The sequence below is a fragment of the Ambystoma mexicanum genome, chromosome 1q (genome assembly GCF_040938575.1).
Source record: "Ambystoma mexicanum isolate Mex_15411 chromosome 1q, UKY_AmexF1_1, whole genome shotgun sequence".
Lineage (NCBI taxonomy): Eukaryota > Metazoa > Chordata > Amphibia > Caudata > Ambystomatidae > Ambystoma > Ambystoma mexicanum.
Window position 1 is genome coordinate 1,118,998,444 of NC_090922.1, and position 15,805 is coordinate 1,119,014,248.

The 15,805-nt window shown below is 47.0% G+C and overlaps 1 protein-coding gene across 1 annotated transcript in view; it reads left to right on the forward strand.

Annotated features, from left to right (window-relative positions):
* Nucleotides 1-15,805, forward strand: part of AKNAD1 (AKNA domain containing 1) — an 869,453-nt gene that overhangs the window by 768,008 nt on the left and 85,640 nt on the right. The window lies entirely within an intron of this gene.

Below are 15,805 nucleotides of genomic sequence, written 5' to 3' on the forward strand. Positions count from 1 at the left end.
GGTGACATGAGTGGGGGCCTGGTGGAGGGTGCCCCTGGTGGCGGGGGGGTGGGGGTGGTGGGAGACATGAGTGTGGGCCTGGTGGAGGCTGCCCCTGCACTGCTGGGGGGTGGGGGTGGTGGGAGACATGAGTGGGGCCTGGTGGAGGGTGCCCCTGGTGGCGGGGGGGTGGGGGTGGTGGGAGGCATGAGTGGGGGCCTGGTGGAGGGTGCCCCTGGTGACTGGGGGGGTGGGGGTGGTGGGTGACATGAGTGGGGGCCTGGTGGAGGGTGCCCCTGGTGGCGGGGGGGTGGGGGTGGTGGGTGACATGAGTGGGGGCCTGGTGGAGGGTGCCCCTGGTGGCGGGGGGGTGGGGGTGGTGGGAGACATGAGTGTGGGCCTGGTGGAGGCTGCCCCTGCACTGCTGGGGGGTGGGGGTGGTGGGAGACATGAGTGGGGGCCTGGTGGAGGGTGCCCCTGGTGGCGGGGGGTGGGGGTGGTGGGAGGCATGGGTGGGGGCCTGGTGGAGCCTGCCCCTGCACTGCTGGGGGGTGGGGGTGGTGGGAGACATGAGTGGGGGCCTGGTGGAGGGTACCCCTGGTGACTGGGGGGGTGGGGGTGGTGGGAGACATGAGCAGGTGTGCAGGGTAGTCCCCTGTTTTGTGGGCTGCCTGCAGGGGCCGTCGAGGGTGACAGGACCCACCCAGCCTAATCGCGTGTGTAACTTTGCACGCACCCCTGTAATACACGTACCAAGCCAAATCGCGTGTGATAATTCCCGCGCACCCCTGAAATACACGCGCCCAGGCTATTCGCGTGTGGAAATTCCCGCGCACCCCTGAAATACACGTACCCTGCTGTAATCGCGTGTGGGACTTCCCGCGCACCCCTGTAATACACACGCCCAGCCTATTCGCGTGTGGAAATTCCCGCGCACCCCTGAAATACACGCGCCCAGGCTATTCGCGTGTGGAACTTCCCGCGCACCCCTGAAATACACGCGCCCAGCCTATTCGCGTGTGGAACTTCCCGCGCACCCCTGAAATACATGCGGCCAGGCTATTCGCGTGTGGAACTTCCCGCGCACCCCTGAAATACACGTACCCTGCTGTAATCGCGTGTGGGACTTCCCGCGCACCCCTGAAATACACGCGGGCAGGCTATTCGCGTGTGGAAATTCCCGCGCACCCCTGAAATGCACGCGCCCAGGCTATTCGCGTGTGGGACTTCCCGCGCACCCCTGAAATACACGCGCCCAGCCTATTCGCGTGTGGAACTTCCCGCGCACCCCTGAAATGCACGCGCCCAGGCTATTCGCGTGTGGGACTTCCCGCGCACCCCTGAAATACACGCGCCCAGCCTATTCGCGTGTGGAACTTCCCGCGCACCCCTGAAATACACGTACCCTGCTGTAATCGCGTGTGGGACTTCCCGCGCACCCCTGAAATACACGCAGGCAGGCTATTCGCGTGTGGAACTTCCCGCGCACCCCTGAAATACACGCGCCCAGGTTATTCGCGTGTTGGACTTCCCGCGCACCCCTGAAATACACGCGCCCAGCCTATTCGCGTGTGGAACTTCCCGCGCACCCCTGAAATACATGCGGCCAGGCTATTCGCGTGTGGAACTTCCCGCGCACCCCTGAAATACACGTACCCTGCTGTAATCGCGTGTGGGACTTCCCGCGCACCCCTGAAATACACGCGGGCAGGCTATTCGCGTGTGGAAATTCCCGCGCACCCCTGAAATGCACGTACCCTGCTGTAATCGCGTGTGGACCTTCCCGCGCACCCCTGAAATCCACGTACCCGGCCAAATCGCGTGTGAGACTTCCCGCGCACACGTATTTTTTGTCAGCGTGTCCGTGTTTGTGGGTACCCCTTTGCACGTCATTTGTCCTGGAGGGCCACAGTATAGGACATTCATCATGGCAGTATATGGGTGCTATTTGTTGGCGCACCTTTTGGCGCACATTTCTTACAGCCGCTGAGACGCTACCGCCTGCTTTCTTGTGGCGGTCGTGTTTGTGCCTGTGCGCTGGTTTGAGCGTGCGCTTTTTTGACCTATTCTATTCCATGAATACGTGTTGTAGGCGAGCGTGTGGGCGTTCTGCGCACTTTTACCCTGTGCTTCCCCCGTGACGCCCACATTTTGGCAAGTTGTTCCCCATTCCGAGTGTTACGCCCCGTGTTCCGCCTACTTTTGTTGCGTGCGCCGCGCTATGTGCGATTTTCGCTGTGGACTGTGCGATTTTCGCTGTGACCTGGCGCATGCCGTTAGATGGCCTGTGCGCCAACGTGCGCCGCGCACTTTCTTATCGCACGTCCGATGGTTTTCTCGCGCACGGCCTTCCATGAATCGATGTGCGCTGCTTTTCGTGCGATTTTCGCTATTCCACTGCGATTTTCGCTATTCCACTGCGATTTTCGCTATTCCACTGCGAATCGCACGTTTTTGGCCACTTGTGCCGCGCTAATTATTCCATGAATCGGCCTGTAAATTGTTTAGCAATAGATGCTGGTCATGGCCCTTTTATTCAAATGATTTATGTTTGCAAATTGATGTATGCATTCTGGGAACAAGTGTACACAATATTGCAATATATCTTTAATGTTAATTTACATCTTACATTAGGAAATAGTTTATTAGGTAGTCCTTCTACTGCCCATTCTGCTAATGAATACTCACGCTTTCTATTTGACCTCTTTGTGATGTGGCTGCTCAAGCAATTACTCTGAATTGAAGAATCCTTCATAATATTGATATCAAATATTGGTGGAACAGCATTTGCACCATTCATAGCTTAGACGATTGTCTAGCTGCCACCCCTAAACTATAAAAAAAAAATCTATCAATTATTCATTGTCCTAAAACAATTTGTAATTCCCATCTCTAAACGCCCATAAACATCTCTATGTTTAAGTTTTATGCTATCTCTTTATTACTTTCTTTTTATTTATCTTTAAATGTGTTTTACTTTTTATATTATATTTAACATGGAAATATGTTCAATATTATTAGCTATTATCTACTGCTGTTTACTATTGATAGGAGAAATCAAACCTTTTCTTTACATTCATCCCATGAATGCTCTAGACCATATGTCTTCCCTCGTCACTCATCTTGCATATATCTGCTCTTTGATTGACTCTTTATGTATGTCTAATAGCTTAAATTTCAATTTCTCTTGATAATTCTAATCATGAATGACCCTTTGCTTTTTGATCTAATGTGTTCGAAAGTCCTGGCAAGTATTTTGTAGCACTAGGTCTAAAATATTATAGTTCAATCTATAGTTCTCTGAATACTTACTAAAGCAGTGCTAGAAGTCATACCTATATATTTTTATTGTTTTTGCTTATTTTTGTGTCTGCACGATTTTGTTTATATACTGTTTTGGTATATTCTAGATTATATACTTCTACCACAGTTGCATAACTTAAAGCATTAGTAACCACTTTTATTCATTGGGCTATTGCCTATTTTCCCTTAATTTAACATTTACTGCATTTTGTATTGTGAACCTGATCTTCAAAGTTTGCACACTGTTGATCTTTTCATAAAACTGATAGTGACAGGCTTACCAGTCTTGGGGGCTGTTGGCGTTGACTAAAGAAGTAAGGGTGATCCTCCCTCAAACCACTGTGCAACTGAGAAACCAAAACCACTCAGGAAGCTTTGCGTCACCAGTGTGAGCCTTCAAACAGTGGCGAAACCCCAGATGGGTGGAAGATAGGAGATGCAACAGCAACAACCATGAAGCAAACAGGCACAATAGAGGAAGACACGAAAAGCAGTACAGGACCAAAAAGAACTGAAGACAAGGAGCAGCAGTGATAAAACAGAAAAATGGAAAGGACAGGGGAACATCAACTAAAACTGACAATAATAACCAAGTGTTGTGATGCAAATACCAGAGTTCCTGTGATCTTGATAAGGACTCCCATTCTGGCAACAAGCAAACCTGAAAGGAGTATGTGATGTCACTGATGTACCAGTGAAAGACATTCAGCAGTGGACATCTTGGAGTATGCCGGCGATGGGATTCTAGTGTGCCACCAGGAATTGGAAACAGGTGTCCTGGATCACTGCCTTTGCCATAATGAGAGGTGCGGAAACATAACAGCATGCCGCCCCCCATGCTGAGAGGGTCCAGGTTTGAAAGTATGAAGATGCTGAAAATGATGTAGCAAGCATTTACCATGGCCCTGAGATGCAGGTCCGCAGGAGTGATCACATGGAACACAGTCTTTCCAATCAATCAAGTACTGCACTAGCCTGTGCTTGTAACAGAAATTGCATATTTGTGCTACCTCAAATTCTGGAATCCCATTCTTCATACACAGTGGTGGAGGGGACGTTGTCTGTTCGGTAACTGTCCTTTAAAATATACCTTAGACATATACCTTAGACAGGATGTATGAAAAACAGAGGGAATCCTGTTCCATGATGGAGGGAGTTGGAGCTCAAAATGATGATAAACCACATATCTCTTAAAGAAATATAATAATAATAATAATAATAATAATAATAATAATAATAATAATAATAATAATAATAATAATAAGTGAGGCTTCCAGGCATTGTAGAGCATTATTGTGTCTCATATGTAAAATCTAAATATGAACATCAAGGGACAGTATGCCAGTTTCTATTACCAGTGTAATAGGGAGACCTTGAGGTTGATATTGCCTGGTACACTAAAATATGCTGCACTTGTTAGAGGTGTGTATTGTATTGTTGTAAGCAAATTCCACCACAGACAATATATCCACCCAGTTGTCTTGTGCTCTTGTAGAAAATCACCAGAGATACTGTTCTAGAATCTGATTTATTTATTCCATTAGACCATTGTACTGGGGATGATACACAGAATATTGGGCTCTCTTGATGCAAAGGAGGTCACACAAGGTCTTCCAGAATTTGGATACATATTTTGGTCCTCAATCCATGGACACTGTGGTCAGTTGTCCATTGTGACAAAGATGCCATGATGGAACGTATTCCAGCAGCAGTGGGTACTCTAGGTAACATACGCAATGGCCCATCTTCATTAGGGAGACCATAGGAACCCATAGGAACCATGATTGCAGTGCATCCCCTGGATACAGGTGAGTCAACTAAGAAGTCTGCCGGGGACAGAACCATTCATCGTTTGTAGAAGCGTTCCTGTAGCCCGTGTTTGGGGGTTCTTGGCTTGCATTTATGTCTCACACAATGAAACACAATGACACACATTGAGATAGAAGGTAGGCAACCAATAGTTTCCTCTGATGGGTTCCTGGGTTGCTTAGCTACCCCAATGCCCTGCTGCTGTATCATCATAACACATTGTGCCTCTGTACAAAAAAAGCAAAATAAATAAAAAGACAGCAGGCCAGAGATCCTTTTCAGTAATATGTAATGCTATTAAACTTTTTTTTTTTTATTCTTGCCTTATCTGGGCAATGTTGAAGTTGGGTGCTAACCTGATAGACATCTGGAATGATGCAGGTTTCATGGTCCAGATATATTTCGGACTTGCAAAATAGTATCCTGGAGAATGTTACAACTATTTTGGTGTGCCTGATGTACTGCGATTTGACTCTGCATACAGCCTATACAATGTGATTGCTGCATTAAGATCTTCCAAGGAGATAGGCCCAAACATTGCTTCGAAATATTTTCCATCTTGGCGGTGCACCTTTCATCTTACAATTGTATAGGGTAGTATCAGTGGGCGGGCAGCACTGAAAATCTTGGAAGGGTAGCTGCCTGACCCCTAAACACTAAAAAGGCTGCAAAATGTTCGAACTATTTTCTGTATGATTAGCTTTTTGTTGCCTCATAGAAATGTTGCAGGTCATTTCCTACTTCAACATTAAAGGGAATGGGAAACCTGTAATAGAATCCTGCCTATTTTATAGATGGATTTTCACACAGAATTCTTTTTTTTGTCAAACTGTCTGGACATAACATTTCTATCCAAGGGAGCAATTGTAAGTCCTCAACGATACTGCATTCTTGTTTAATTGAATTCTCTACAGCCTTCTTCAGGGTCAACAGGATGAAGCTGTTCTGACTGGTCCCTTATCGCTGATTCAGCAACTGTACTCACATACATAGGCAAAAGTCTGGATTAGTCCATAGGGTGTAATTACTATTAAGATCTACATCAATACTGGGCTGAAAACTTAAGTGTTAGCTACATTACCCTTTAATTTGTATGTTGTAGCCATATCTGCTGCCCTTGCTAAAGCCAATCCTTTTAGGCTAAGATTGGGGTCGACAATCACATTATGATTTTCTTTTTTGTAGATGACATGATATTTCGGTATCAAACTTCGACTGCATTTAAAACATTGTGGACTGTTCTCCAGAAGTACCATGATCTGAATTCTAGTGGTATTAATTTAAACAGTATAATTAAAATGGGGAGAGTGTGTCAAAATGTTTTCTAACTTGTAGAATAAGTGTTTATTATTGATGATTGACTATCCTGAAGCCCCTAATTCGGTCTATACTAATTAAGAGAAAGTACCAAAAGTCACTTAGCAGTAGGTTTAGAACTAAATTTGGAGATTGTAACTGTTAGCGAATTAGGAGGTAATTTGGGACCAAGCTGGACACAGAGATAAGTGCCTGCAATAGGGCACCTTACTTGCAATCGAACACCTTATCTTCGGACCCTTGCCCCTTCCAATATGGCAGCTCAGAATGGTTCACTAATATGGCCATTGGCCATGTCAGGATGTGTCGTCTCAGACAAAGTCTCATCCTGGTCCAATGTTTAATTAGAGGACATGGAGCGGCATTCCACATCTCGCAACTGTGTTATGGATCCTTTTCCAGCAGTAACTTGGCAGCCCATCTCCTTCTAGGTATTCAGTGGTCTATTCATGCTTAAGGGAAATTCTTGTCTCCATGTAATATGTTTTTGTTTCTTTTTGGCGTCCCTCCTCTGTGAAGCCTAGGATAGGGCTTTTAGATTAAGAAAGGTAATATGCCAAATCAAGGCCAACTATACCCCAGCCGCAACCTCCAGTTTCCCTGACTCATTCCCTGTCAAGTAACATGGGAATGAAACAGGAAGGCAGTTCTTGTGAGGCCAACAGGAACAACAGGTATTCACCTATATTAAATAGTTCAGCAGATAAGGGGAGAGGGCATATTCCTTGTGCCTTGAGTGGTATTTATTAATTTTTCATTTTCATCCCTAACAGCTCCTGAGCTTTGGTGCCTATCTTGTACAACTGGGGCGCATTTGCTAAGTCGCCCCTGCCTGAGAGAGAGAGAGAGAGAGAGAGAGAGAGAGAGAGAGAGACATTCCCCGCCATGGGCTTACACTTACAGGAGGGGACTCTCTTTCTTGAGGTTGTGCAACCTTCCTCTGGGATGCCCAAGAGACTACAGTTATCTTCTCATCCAGTCTGTCAGTAAAACTCTTCCCGTAGTGATGTAAAGTTGTGCCTTATTTATTATCTGGTTTCAAAACTTGGTACATAACAGGTATGGGTAATCTGTCCACCTCAGAAGAGACATTTCGGAAGAATTTTAGGGCGCTAAGACACTCTACTCTGATTCAATTCATTTGGTAGGGGCTAGGTTTATGCTCCCTAAACATCCTGCTTTTCGGATCAATGTGATATTTCCGCATTGTAAAGGCCGAACACAAGGGCGAACACACAAAAGATCACATTTTCGGACGATTTTGTATGGCCTTTAAAATGCTGAAATATCACATACTGAAAAACCTGCCCCCACCCTCTCCTGCAGTAAATCGGGGGGTTTAACCAGTTAAAAAACCCTTCATCATCCACCAACCCCTTCCCAGCCCAACACATTCCCCCTCCTCTCCCAGTCTTGCAAACACACTTTCCCTTCCTTTCCCCACCACAATCATAGCCCACTTCTCACCCGCACAGACATGCATACACTTACTCACAAAACACACATACTAACACACACCATACACACTCTAAAAACACATAAAATATACTTACCTCACTCCTGCGCCTTCTCTCTCCTGTTAGTCTCTGTGCGCAATTGTGTGCATCAGGGACATGACAGTTTGATTTAGAAAGACCGCTCCGGTAGGTTTCCGGACTTGCTGTCTTCTAAATCATTTTTGTGGCCACATTTGTACTTTAAAACATTTTTTTATTTAACCTTGGCAGGTACAGTGCTTACCATCAAAACAGTATCAGGATTATTGTACAACATTGTGCATAGGTAGAGTGGGTAGGAGCTTACATGGCAATACATAGGGCCTCATTACATGGTAGACGGTAGCCATGGCGCTATTAGTGCCATGGCTACCCCCTTACCGCATTCCGGGTCGGTGTTCCCGGAATGAGAACTTACCAGGTCATTCCGACCTTGGCGGGACCGGTAAATCCCCATTCCGGGAACCATTCTCCATTCCCATTGAGCTCCCATAGGGCTCAATGGGAATGGGGAAGGAGCTAATAACGGGCCCGTTATTAGCTCTGAAGTCCCTCAACGGGTCCCTTCCTTAACGCCTGGTAAAACCAGGCGTTAAGGAAGGGACCCGCTAAGGGACCTCGTAGTAGGGCGGTAAGGGATTACCGGCACCGGTGACCTTACCGGTGCCGGTAATCCCTTACCGCTTACCGTGTAATGAGGCCCATAGACTGTGTTTCCTGTGATTTATAACAACAGTAATCAGGTGGGACATGACAACAGACTTTCCAGCTTTTCACAGCCCTACTTCTGGGCTCAATTGGCTAGGTAGGATCTGAATTCCGCCCAAGTTTGTTTGTTTGTTTATTTATTGTGCGCGCCGGACCCTGGGGTAGAAGGGCGCATGAGAACAAGTAGGTTTACAGCTTAGTTTTCAGAAGTTACAGCTTTACAGAGCATGGCACTACAGGGTGAGACAAAAACAAGTACAGTCAATGCATAGCAAAACAATCGCCATCATAGAGCTTGCGTTACATAGTAGCAGGTCAGTCACCATCAGGTACAGGACAGGTGGTAGGTAAATGGGAGAGTGCAGGATACAAAGCATTCTCAATGAGCCAAGGGAGAGTGCAGGTTACATATCATTCTCAGTGAGCCATTTTATTGTGTTCTGTCTGAATTTGTTAAACGTTTGGTCAGATCTAAGTGCATGAGGTAGGGAGTTCCATAATTGAGCTGCCTTAACTGGGAAGCTAGATCCTCCGATGGTGGTTAGTTTGAATCTGGGCACTAGGAGGCCGTTGGGGCTAACTGTTCTAGTAAGTCTAGTTAGATTTTTTCTATTAAAGCGTTCTGTTAGGTATCGGGGGGCTTTGTTGTTTAAGCATTTGTGGATGAGAGATGCAGTTTTGAGATTGATTTTTTCTTAGGTGGATAGCCATTTGTATTTCCGTCTTATTTCGGAGATATGTGCTTTTCTGGGAATACTAAGGGCCGCTCTCAGTGCATTATTTTGGAGCACTTGTATTCTGTTGATTATTTGTTTGGTAGAACCTATGTACAGGGAGTTACAATGATCTAATTTTGATAAGATAAGGGCTCTGGCTAGGATAAGACAATTGTTGTCTGATAAGAATGGTTTCCCGGGTCGTATTAGTTTGCATGTATAGGCTGTGGATGAGGCCAGTGAATTCACCTGTTTGGTAAGGGAAAGGGTCGAGTCAAGGTAAAAACCTAAGGTTTTTACTTCTTAGGCGACCTTAATAGTGTTCCCATCGATTATAAATGCTGAGTAATTTCGGTTAAGTTTAGAGATGCGAGCTGCGGTGCCCATGATGATGAGCTCTGTTTTGTCATCGTTCAGACATAGGCCGTGGTTGGCCATCCATGCCTGAACGATGCTATAAACTCTATTCACCAAAGCCAGATCTAATCCGTAATTCCCGGTAAGTGGTAGGAGAATCTTGGTATCGTCTGCGTAGTTAGTGTATGTGATACCCAGATTGTCAAGATCGTCAAAGAGTGGCTTGGTGAAGATGTTGTAGAGTGTTGGCGAGACACAGGATCCCTGGGGCACTCCACAGGTGATGGGTATTGGGTCTGCTGCCGCTGAGGGGGAGAATACTCTCATGGTGCTGTCGCTGAGGAACGACTGTATCCATGCTATGGCCTCCCCTGAGAAATGGGCCGCAGAGTCCAAGTGGTTGCACAGGACTCTATGGTCCACCAGGTCAAAGGCGGCTGAGAGGTCTAGTAGGAGGAGTAGGGCTAGTTTACCCTCGTCTCTGAGTGAGTCTATTTGGGCCTTTAGGTCGATAAGGGCAGTCTCTGTGCCATGTTGAGGTCGGAAACCGGATTGGCGGACGCCAAGGAGCTGGTTGACCTCAAGGTAGTTCTGGATTTGGGTATAGGCTACCTTGTCCAGTATTTTTAGTAAGAAAGGCACTGTGGTGATGGGCCTGTAGTTTGTGGGAATGTTGGGGTCCAGTGTTTGTTTTTTCAGAAGGAGGAGTACCCAGGATTCCTTTAAGTTACGAGGAATGGTGCCCGTAGTAAAGGAGGCATCGATAAGTTTGGTGATGAAAGGAGCTAGGTCTCTGGCAGCATCCTTGATCAGTTGTGCTGGGCATTGGTCACCTTTGCAATTGGAAGGTTTAAGACTCAGAATAGTTTTCTCTACCTCGATCACTGAGACCTTAGAGAAGCTAAATTGGGTGTGTACTTTAGGTTTGGGTGTGGGCGTTGTGTTTGAAGGAGTTTGGGTTTGGGCTGATAGGGAGGCTTTCTTTAGAGCAATTTTGGTTTGGAGGTTGGACACTTTGTTAGTTAGTGCCAGCTGTATGTCTGTACACCAGCTTTTATCTTTGATGGAGTCATCCTGTGCTACAATAGGAGTTTCAAGTTCTTTTAGGATGGAGAAGAGCTCCTTCATGCTGGAGTTGGCTTGGGATATCCTATTATTATAAGTTTCTTGTTTTGCCAGGATGATGTCCTTTTTGTATTGCGTTGAGATGTTTATTAGGTTGGTTTTATTTTCCGCAGTAGGATGTAAGTTCCATGCAATTTCGTATTTTCTTTTCTGAAGTCTTAGGTTTTTTAGGTGGGGTGTAAACTAGGAATTCAGGTGCTTTTTTGGTTTACTGTTCCTAAGTTTGAGCGGAGCAATGCTGTCAAGGGCAGAGGTCATAGCATTATTAAATTTCTTCCACTAGAAGGCCGGGATCAGCATGGTCAGGTAAGCAGTTAAGTTTGGGTAGGATATGTGGCAAGATTTTGTCCGCCGTAATATTTTTCTTATTTCTAGTTAATGTGGCAGTGGCAAGGGGGGTGTTGGAGTTATGGGTCTTTTAGTATTGATTGCAAAGGAGATTAAGTGGTGGTCTGTCCAGATTTGGGGGGCAATAGTTGTGATGGATAGATTACAGTTGTGGCTGGCAATCCAGTCAAGGGTTCTCCCTTTGGTATGGGTGGATGCATTCACTTTCTGCATGAAGCCTAGTTCTGTTAGGGTATTGGCTATGGCCGTGGCCTGATGATCATTGATATCATTGTACCCTAGGCTGAAATCTCCTAGCACAAGGGTTTGTGAGGAGTTTTTTAGCTTTTCAGAGATAACAGTGGTGATATCTTCATTGAAGGTGCCGATAGGGCCTGGTGGTCTGTAGAAGAGGTGAATGTTTAATGTTTGAGAATTGGCGGTGGGTAGTTTGATAGAAAGGAACTCACAGGATTTAAGGTTGGGTGTGGTGGTGATTCTCATGGAGAGATTGGTTTTGGCTATAATCGCAATTCCTCCACCTCGTGCGTCAGGTCTATCAGCTCTAAGGATAGTGTACTTGTCAGGGACTGCTAAGGTTAGTGCAGGGCCTGCTGCCTCGTGGAGACATGATTCTGTAATGGCGAGGAAGTCAAGGTCATTTTCCAGGATAACGTCAGCTAAATCTGTAGCATAAGCGACTAATGATCTGGCATTGATTAACGCAGCTTTTAGGTCAGGGTCTGGCTGTACCGTAAGAGGTGGGTTGGCCGTGGGCTTACTTCTTTTAGGATAGGGTTTGTAGTTGGGAAGAGCTGTAGTTTCCAGAGGTGGGAGTAGTTTGGGTCGAAGGTGGCCCAGATTAATGTTATATTTCTTGATGGGTTCGAATATTTTAGGGAGTCGTGCCCGGAGTCTATAGTTTCTCTGTGCTATGTTGCAAGGGGATTTGGAGATGAATTGGATGTGGGCACCTGGGCCCTCTAGGGGCAGAGTTGTTGACATGGTGAAGTATGCAATAGTGCAAAATATAACTATCAGAAGATTGGTGAAGGATGTTCGAGGGACTAAGTAGGGCAGGTGGGAGTACATAATGTTGTAGCAAATAGGCTACGTGCAGCAATCAAGTATTAGGCTAAATGCAGTATCCACAGTGTTGGCGAAAAATGGGCTAAGTACGACGATCAAATGCCAGGCAAGATAGGCAAAGTACAGACAGATTAGGCTAAATGCAGCGATAGAGTACTACTATATACGGTGTATCACCTAGATTCGAAGTTAGCACTAAGGCTGAAGTGTCCTTAGGTCTGTAGGTAGTAGGCAATGGGCCTCATTACACGGTAGGCGGTAGCCATGGCGCTATAAGTGCCATGGCTACCCCCTACTGCCGTCGGAGTCCGGGTTCCCGGAATAGGGACTTACCGGTCTATTCCGACCTTTCTGGGACCGGTAAGTCCCCATTCCGGGAACCATTCCCCATTCCCCTTTGAGCCCCCATAGGACTCAATGGGAATGGGGAAGGAGCTAATAACGGTACCGCAATTTGCGGTACCGTTATTAGCTTTGAGGTCCCTCAGCGGGAACCGTCCATAACGCCTGGGCAGACCACATGTTAAGGACGGGACCTGCTGAGGGACCTCGTAGTAGGGCGGTAGGGGATTACCGGCACCGGACCCTTACCGGTGCCGGTAATCCCCTACCGCCTACCGTGTAATGAGGCCTAATGTCTCAATATAAGCTTGTTCACAATTTTGGGCCCATATTAAGTCCACTAGCCAGGATTCCGTGGAAGGTGGGAGCTTGTATTTCCATCTCAACAGTATATATTGTTTAACAATCATGCAACCCATGTTGACAAATGAGCGGAGATGCTTTTTAGCAAATGCTGGCCACCCCCAAACAGCACCCCCAAGTGGTGCGGGTACCAATGTAACATTGACAATTTTGGCGAGAATTCTCCAGAACTGAGACCCAGAATTCTCCAAGGGAGGGGCTTTCCCAGAACATGTGTATGTGGTCAACGTTCAGGCAGTAGCACCGTGGGCAGGTCTGCTCCCACATGCCGGGCATCTTACCCAATTTCCTGGGAGTATAATAAATTCAGTTCAGTAACTTGTATTGCATGAGTCTAAATCTGGAGTTTAGGTAAACATTTCGGGTATGCAGACACACATTCCTGCAGGATCATTTTATACAGTGTTGAAAGGATTCCCCGACAGGCACTAGAGTTAGCAATGTACATCAATTCAGCATTTTCCGGGGGTTCCTAAGGGTAATTAGGCCACAGCGCGGTGACTGCTGCTCTTAGTCTAAAGTATTGTATCAGTTCTGTGGCCATGCCTTTATGTTCCTGCCGCCAGGTTTGTGGGGAAATGAAGGACCCATCAGGAAATAGATCAGCCAATACATGGTACCCCAAACCCTCCCAGTGTCTGCTCACAGCTTTATCCAATGTGGGGCCTAATTCACTGGAATTTCCATAAGGGAAGCCACTTGTAATATGGGTGAAGTGCCCCATTCTAGAGAAAGATTAAGCACCATGCACGTAGTGTAGTAATTACGGGGTTGAATGGGCAGCGATCATTGTACCTCCCATCTAAGATGAGAGTCCTAATATCTGAATTTCCTGTGGTCAGCTCTTGCAGCTTTACATGAGGGGGCGGAGCTGCAGCCCTGTACCAGTGAGATGCAAATTGGGCCTGGGCCGCTAACCAATAGATTTCGAGGTGAGGGGCAGTGAATCCGCCTTCTGCATATGGGGGGCTCATGTCAACCCATTTCTTGCGCACAGTCTCTGCATGCCATAGGAACTGCCATAGCATGTTGTGTATCGTGGCGAAGAATGCCTTGCATGGCCAGAGTGGAACGTTGGTAAAGGTATAAAGTAATTTGGGCAACAGGATCATCTTAACTAGGGAGAGCCTATCCGCCAGCGATATTGGAAGTGGGGACCACTTGGCGACCTTATCCCTGACATAGCCTTCAATGTAGTTGTCCAATATGAGAGAGGCTCTATCGCGGGCAATCTGCATCCCTAGGTACCTAATGCCTTTGGGGGACCAGCGTAGGGTAAACGCCCCTGTGGTTCCCTGGTGTATTCCGTCAGGGAGAAAATCTCAGGTTTAGTATAATATATTACGAACCTCGAGTACTCACCAAAGCGTGTAATGTCTCTCATAATAGAGTCTAAGTTGACTAGAGGGTTGCGTATATACATCGTCTGCATAAAGTGAGATGATTTCTGGCAAGCCCAGGAGATGAATACTCCAGTGTTGGTGCCGGTCCCGTACAAATTCTGCCATAGGCTCGATGGCCAGTGCAAACAATATAGGAGAAAAGGGACACCCTTGGCGTGTGCCCCTTCCCAACAGGAACTGATCAGACAGACAGGAGTTGACCATTACCCTTCCGAGGGGGGCTGTGTACAGGAGTTTGATAAATCGGAGCATCTCAGGGCCAAAGCCCATTTTGTCCAGAACAAAATACAGGTATTCCAGGAGACCATATCAAATGCTTTCTGGGCATCAAGTGTAACCACCACTGCCTCAGAGTTCAGGTCTATTCTTGCAAGCACATTAAACAGTTGTCTAATATTAAGGGAAGTAGCCCTTGCAGGGACAAACCCCGCCTGATCATGATGGACAATATGAGGAAGCAATGGAAGGGTACATTTAGCAAGCACTTTTGCAAAGATTTTTGTGTCAACGTTCATGAGGCAGAGGGGGCGGGAAGACCCCCACTCATTATCAGGTTTCCCAGGTTTCAATAGCACTGTGATGGTGGCCTCTCGCATGGATTTTGGGAGCACAGAATTGATCAATGACTTGTCCCAGACCTCCATTAGACGGGGATCCAGCAAGGCGCAGTATTCCCGGTAGAACTAAGCTGTTAGACCGTCAGGGCCAGGAGCTTTGTCGCTAGGGTGATCTCTGATTGCAGACACTAGCTCGACCACAGTAAGGGGAGCACTGAAGCTTTCTGTCACTTAGGGGCTGAGCAGGGGTGTTGCTAGGTCTGCAAAAGATCTGGGGCTATGCAAATGTTGGGACTGTCGGGACTGGGGGCAAACTAGCCTTTTTGGTTGTAACCCCTGAGCTTCTATCCGGAGCTACAACCAAAAGACCCGGGGCTATAGTCCCCTCAGCCCCCCCCTAGCAACGCATCTGGGGCTGATTCTTGAGAACCTAACGTCTCCAACCAGGCCATTATGTCTGAAGGGTCGTGGTGAAGGTTTGCTCCATATAGCGAGCCATAGAATCTGCGGAACACGTCCAGGACGTCTTGGTCGCTGCTTTTGGCTACCCCCAGATTATCTAGTATGCTATCCACGCAGTATTGTCCTCGCTCAGTTCTGACCACTCTGGCCAGTGTCCTACCAGGGCGTTCCCCTTCCCCATACTTCCTGGCTGCCACAGGACAAGCAAATAACCGGACCTCATGTTCAGCATGCAACCCAAATTATTCCAGCTCAAAGCGGATAGTCACCAGTGTGTTGCAGTCTGACGTCCGGGCGTGTTCTCTCTCAGGAGTCTTGAGGCGGTCTTTGCTTTTTGGAGGTCCATCCTAATTGTTTTGGGTATGCCCGCCTCCCTGGAGATTGACATTCCCCATATAAATACTTTGAACGCTTGCCAACGGATTCCCTGAGATGAGATGTATCTCCGTCTT